The following is a 6,186-nucleotide window of genomic DNA, read 5'->3' as shown; positions in this document are numbered from 1 at the left end:
AAGGTTACGTAACTTGTTTTCTACCTCTGTTCCAGCTGAGTCAGTCCCAGAATCCTTTTCTACTTAGCTGAAGTACAAGTGATGCCTGAAGATGCCACCTAAAACAGACTAAACAAGAATAAGACCCCAAGATGGACGGCAAGTTCTTCTTCTTATAAGTTCGGTTCATTTGCATATTAGGGATAATTCTCCAATTAAAGCTTCAGTTAATGATGTATGAAGAAAATGAGTACAAAAGCTAAATTTTTTAGCAATATAGTATTGAACATTTATTAGTAGAACAAAGGGAAATCACAGCGCTGGGGTGCTTGGCAATATTGCCAGAGGTGCACTCCATTCATTTTACTGTGGACTTAAGTACTCTCTTAAACTGTTACATATTCATTAAGCCCAGAAAGTAATTTACACTTCACTCAACTTTGCCCCCCTCCGGTTTCTGCCCCTTCCGCCAGCACGACGCCGCCTCGGTCCTCTGGATAGTTTCAGAATTGAAGACAGGCACCCTCTCTCCGGTGCCTCCTGCCTCCCCAGTCTCTAGCCTAATTTGTAGCTGACAGTTTCCTTGGGAGATGAGGGCTTTGATGAGATAACATCTTCCTGGGATGCATGGGGTTTATTTTCTTTGTTTCTCTAAGATATCTTGCTTCCTGGCTCTATAGTTTCTCAGCTCAAAAGACATTTATTACCATGTGTTTATTAATACATTTCTTAACATATTACAACTATTTTGAAGTTACAATTTACGTTAATCTCGTTTCTACTTAACTACATTTTACCTTATTAACTTCACACAATTTCTATGTAATACATCGTCACTTATAAATGTTAAAAATCATATATGCGAAAGACAACATTTATCATTCACTCATTTATCACATGTAGTTTCCCCAAGCTTGTCCCCCCCTTTAGAGGCTTTTGGTTTATACTTTTTGGGCCTAGGACGGTCTGGGCGTCCTTGGAGAGCAGGCCTGGAGAGGCTTTGTTATGTCTACCTAGCATGAGAGAGCAGAAGTGAACAGGCTACAGGAAACTGCAGTTACACACCAAGCAGTACAGGATTTGAAAAAGATGGAAGTTAAAACCTGAGGCATCACAAGGAGTCAGCCATGATTTTACAAAGGCCACAGGACCCTTGTTCTGTAAGGCTTTGCCTGTCTGTAGCATCTCTCTCTTCTTTGTTTGTGTGTTCTCTTGCTGAAACAACCTGTACTCATAAAGCCATTATCTTAAGGCTACTATCAATCATTCGTTGCACACAAGATAAAACACATGGGATGCATATCACAATCAATAAAAATACACCAAAGATAACTGTGCCATACATTACCAAACTTTTAAGCCATACCCCGAAGCTGAGGTTGTAGATCCATGGAAACATCCCCCACCAATCACCCTCATCGTGCTGCTGTAGCTGCTTAGTAAGGTGCTTAAGATTACTGATACTTTCTGAATTGATTCTGAATGATCACTTAAGTTCATGCAACACATGCTGTCAAATTCTTTGCATCCATGGCCTTGAGGCAACAGCAAGAAGTCAATGGCTGCCCTGTTCTGCAGTGTTGCATGTCACACTGAGTTTACATAGATTAGCATTGCTGAAAGAGCAGCACTAGTGGCGTTAGCTTCCTTTGCAGGCCAGCAGCCAAGCGTGCTTAAGGAAGCCAAAGCGTGAGCAGTACCAGTTGATGGTATCAAGCTGACAGATGTGCTCCGCAGTGTTCCAAAAGATTACCTTTGCATCGCATTTCTTGTTAAGAACGTGTGTTCTGCACCGAACCCGATGCTGTGCTGCAATAATTAAAGCAGTCCAATTTGGATGAAAGAAGGTTAGTTGGCCTATGGTACATGGTCTGCCAACAGCTTTGCCTGGTATACCTTTCCAGACATACTCTCCACATATTAGGAACAAGTCTGAAGGGACAGCAATAGCACTGATGCCACATGCCAGGTGACTTTCCAAGGTTCGGTTGCACCACAAAGAAGTGTTGCTGAAAATACCTTTAGGAGAGACATCAAAGTTAACACTGTTCATATAAATGTCAGGTGTACAATCAATGTAGAAGCATAGCGAAGCATCCAAGGTCCCCAGCGTATTTAGTTCTTGTGGCTGCGAGGCCAAAGCCAGAAAGTCATGCATCCTTCTCATATCTTTGTACCATGTTTCATCCCATCCTGCAGTCTTTCACCAGGTGTCCTGGCACCACCACCAGGGCTGCAATATACCTGGTGCCGTGCAGTTTTGCAGCACGGTTTCATTATGCAGCTTGCCAAAACGCTTTTTGTCAGTGGGTACTCCTACCAAGCACGTGCAGAAAGGATCACTGGGGGTTGTCACAGAGATGCACATAGTATTGGTGCACATAGCATTGGCAAGGGTGATCAATCCATACGTTTGCGCTGTCCAGTGTAGGGGCTGCGACACTTGCAGTGCTCTCACCAATCAGGATGATGCAACCAATGGTCACACACACCACAAAGGAACCCATTTCACGTGGTGACCTGTGGAGACACAAACATAACCCCTACCCCACGTTAACAAATCTACAGGTCCTGCTCACTGCCCTATTAATGGGTCCTTTACAATCACTGGAGGCCTAGGATGAGCCCTTGTATCAAAAGACTATTGCCTTTCACATGCTGTTTGGCCAGTTTCATCTTGATTTAGAAAATTAAGAACATACAGGGCTTTTGCTAACCTGTAATGTGGGCAGTCCAAGTCCCCCTTCCTTTGTTTCTCAAGCATGGTTTTCAATGTTCTGTGGGCATGTTCAATGATAGCCTGCCCAGTGGGAGAGCGGGGAATACCTGTATTGTGGGAGACACCCCACTGCTGTAAGAATTGGCAAGTCCATTCAGAAGCATAAGCAGGATCATTGTCTATTTTAGTAGTGTGAGGAAGGCCTAAAGTAGCAAAGCACGTGAGCCAGTGTTGAGTAACATCACAAGTCTTCTCTCCTGTATGTGGCTGCCATTAAAAAGCATGAGAAAGTGTCAACAGTTACATGAACATATTTTAAATGACCAAATTCTGGAACATGAGTAACATCAGTTTGCCAGATAGAATTGGGTGAGGGTTAAGGATCATTGTCATCAGCAAACCACTGAAACAAAACTACAAAAGATTGAAATTTACTAGCTACTATGGCAAGAGAAATGTGTTTATCAGGGTCCCATCTCCAGCCTTGGCTCTTTTCCAGTGCCTGAGCACAATGCTCAAGGGCCTTTTTAGCCTCTGGAGTCAGCTGTCAGGGAGAATTAAGAGCAGGGTCACTTCTGAATAAATCAAATAGAGGATGCAAAAGCTCTGTGGATAAACCTAGAATGAGATGTAACCAGTTCAGGGAACCTAGTAATTTCTGCAAATCACTGGAGGTCAAGTTATCTTTAACACAAAGCTTTAGTGGCCGAGGGCAGATAGTCTGCTGAGTGATTTTCCACCCTCAGTAATGCCACGGGGCCTGCTGCTGCACTTTCTTGGGTGCAAGGATCAATCTGGCTGCTTGAACTGCCTGAATGACAGCCACCTGTATGGAACACAAAACAGAATGATCTTTAGCTGCAAGTAAAGTATCATCCATGTAGTGGTATATGGTTGCATCAGGAAATTGGCGGTGCACAGGTTGCAGAGTAAGGTCAATCACTCTTTGGCATACAGTCAGGCTGTTGCACATGCCTTGTGGAAAAACTGTCCAGTGAAACCTTTTCATCGGCTTGGCATGATTTAGGGTAGGCACTGAAAAGGCAAAACGAGGTGCATCATCAGGGTGCAAGGGAATGGTAAAAAAGCAGTCTTTTAAGTCTATAACTATGAGAGGCCATTTGAGAGGAATCATTGCTGGAGAGGGAAGTCCAGGTTGTAAAGCACCCATCAGCTCAATCCCCATGTTTAGCACCTGCATGTCATGTAACAGTCTCCATTTACCACTTTTCTTGGGAATGCAGAATACAGGAGTGTTTCAAGAGCTAGAGGATGGCTGTATGTGCCCAAGAGATAGCTGTTCATCTACAAGTTGCTGTAAGTTTTGTAGCCGTTCCTGATGTAGGGACCATTAAGAGACCCAGACAGAGCCATTTGTTTTCCATGTGAGTTTACATATGTTCAGTATCTGTGTTCAGAACGGCTGATCAATGGCTCCTATGAAAAAGATCTTTACATGAATCGAGTCAATGCTTACAGTGGTTCCAAACTGGCCCAAGACATCCCGCCCCCACAACGTGCATGGAGCAATAAGTGGCACAATGCAGGCAGTTTGACCATCAGGGCTGAGAGCAAGACAAAGGTGAGTGCTTTGTCTAGGGTGTTGCAGCCCTTCTACCCCAATCAGAGTCGAGGCAGGGTCATCTGTGGACCTGTGTAATTGAGATGTCAGCTCCAGTATCACCAAGTCCTTTGTATTTTTTCCCATCTCTAATACGTACCATGGTCGGCTGAGCTGCTGTGATAGCACTTGTCCAAAAAATTTGAGGCTGGTCAGTGCTGCCAAAGCTGCCAATGCTGCCTAATACACCAGTGCCATGCTTACCTTTTCCACCTGGGGTTGTGCTGGAAAATGGAACAAGCTGTGCCAAACGCTGGCCTGCGGGTATAGAGCAAGGTGGCACGGGTGTCCAGAGCATAATTTGTATCTCATCTTCAAACTCAGAATCGATGACACCAGGTAGCACAAAAAGTGCTAGTTTAGTGGTAGACGAACGTCCAATTAGCAAAGCATTTATGTTGTTGCCAATAGGTTCTCAGACCCCTGTAGGAACTAAATGGACCGAGGTTGTATCAAGAGTCACTGACCGGCTGGCGGCCAGGGCCAGCTTGGCACTGCCGGAGGTTGCGGGGACGAGCCGGCGTGCCAGACGCTGTGCTTCCCATTTGTTTGAGTGTGCGGGGCACGCCGGCTCTCCCCCCGCTGTCGGTTTCCGGACATGACGGGCTGACCCTCTGCAACCCGGTCAGCGCGTAATGCATGAGCATCAGTTTACACAGACCATCATTAAACACTCCTCCCCTAGGGCTGGAAAAGGGGGGTGGGTCTGGGATGACACTTGAAGAGAACAAACCTATTATTTAGTATAATTCAAATCAGATAAATATACCCATTATACATGCAACCAAAGTTCAGTTTTTGCCTCTTTCACCCATTAGTTTGGTGAAAAGCTCACACCATCTTTCTCCTACTTCAAAAAGGCAGGATTGAGCCTATTTTTTCCTGTGGCATTAATTCATTCCCGTGTGTTAGAAAATAGGGTATTTTGTGCAAGAAATTCTCTTAGAACTGCTCATTATCCTGTAACATATATGAAAAACATTTGTGCATCCACATGTAAGTAGCACTGGTCTTACACAGTAACCTTACAAACTATTCCTGTAAATTACAATAGTCAGGGGTGTTACTGGTAATTGCAGAATGATCCATCTTTTGGACAGGATATATTCCATAAGCAGCTCGTGTCAACTTTCATAGAAGTCTGCACAGTTTAAAAAGTATTTGTGTTGTTTCCATTTGTGTTTCTGTATAATTCCAAAGGTGTTAGTGATAATCTGTAAAATGTTGATTAGTTTCAGAAATTATGTAGAAGAGACTACCTTGGTTTTTAAGTGAATCACAGATAAAACTTGAGGAGAGAGTAAAGTCTCAAGGACGATCCACTTTTCTAGAACAGAATTATGAATAAACTGCTGGAAAAGCAAATCTAGTAAGCTTCAAAGTTAATAGCTTTTGTTTTCCTTATTTAGCTTTACTTAGATTTCGAGGCTGTATTCTGATTAAGCTGTGTGTACATGCTTCCTTTGGGCACTGATAACTCCACTGAAACAAATAACTCTGAAGTTAGGTGCATCAGTCTTTATAGATACCACAGTAAATCTTACAGGAACAAAATCTGTTAAAGTACATGCTGGTTTAAGCTAAAATCATGTCTTCAGAATGGGCTTTATTGTACTTGAAAGGGTCCAGAGAAGACCAGCAGGAAAAAAAATGAGAAGGTTTTAAAAAATCACATAAGAAGGTTGAGAGACTTATTTCATCTGGGAAAGACAACTACCACAACCATGACAACAGCCTACAGATGCTGACATCTTCTGTTAAATAAAGGTGCGTGTCAGAGAGAGAAGAAAGAAAATAATGGGCCTAGTTTGTGGCTACAGATTTCTTGGTTACTTTTTCAGGTAGCCAAGGCATCGCAGGATGTTAC

The sequence above is a fragment of the Coloeus monedula genome (assembly GCF_965178545.1).
Source record: "Coloeus monedula genome assembly, chromosome: 7".
In the NCBI taxonomy this organism is placed as follows: domain Eukaryota; kingdom Metazoa; phylum Chordata; class Aves; order Passeriformes; family Corvidae; genus Coloeus; species Coloeus monedula.
Note: the sequence above shows the minus strand (reverse complement) of the source record.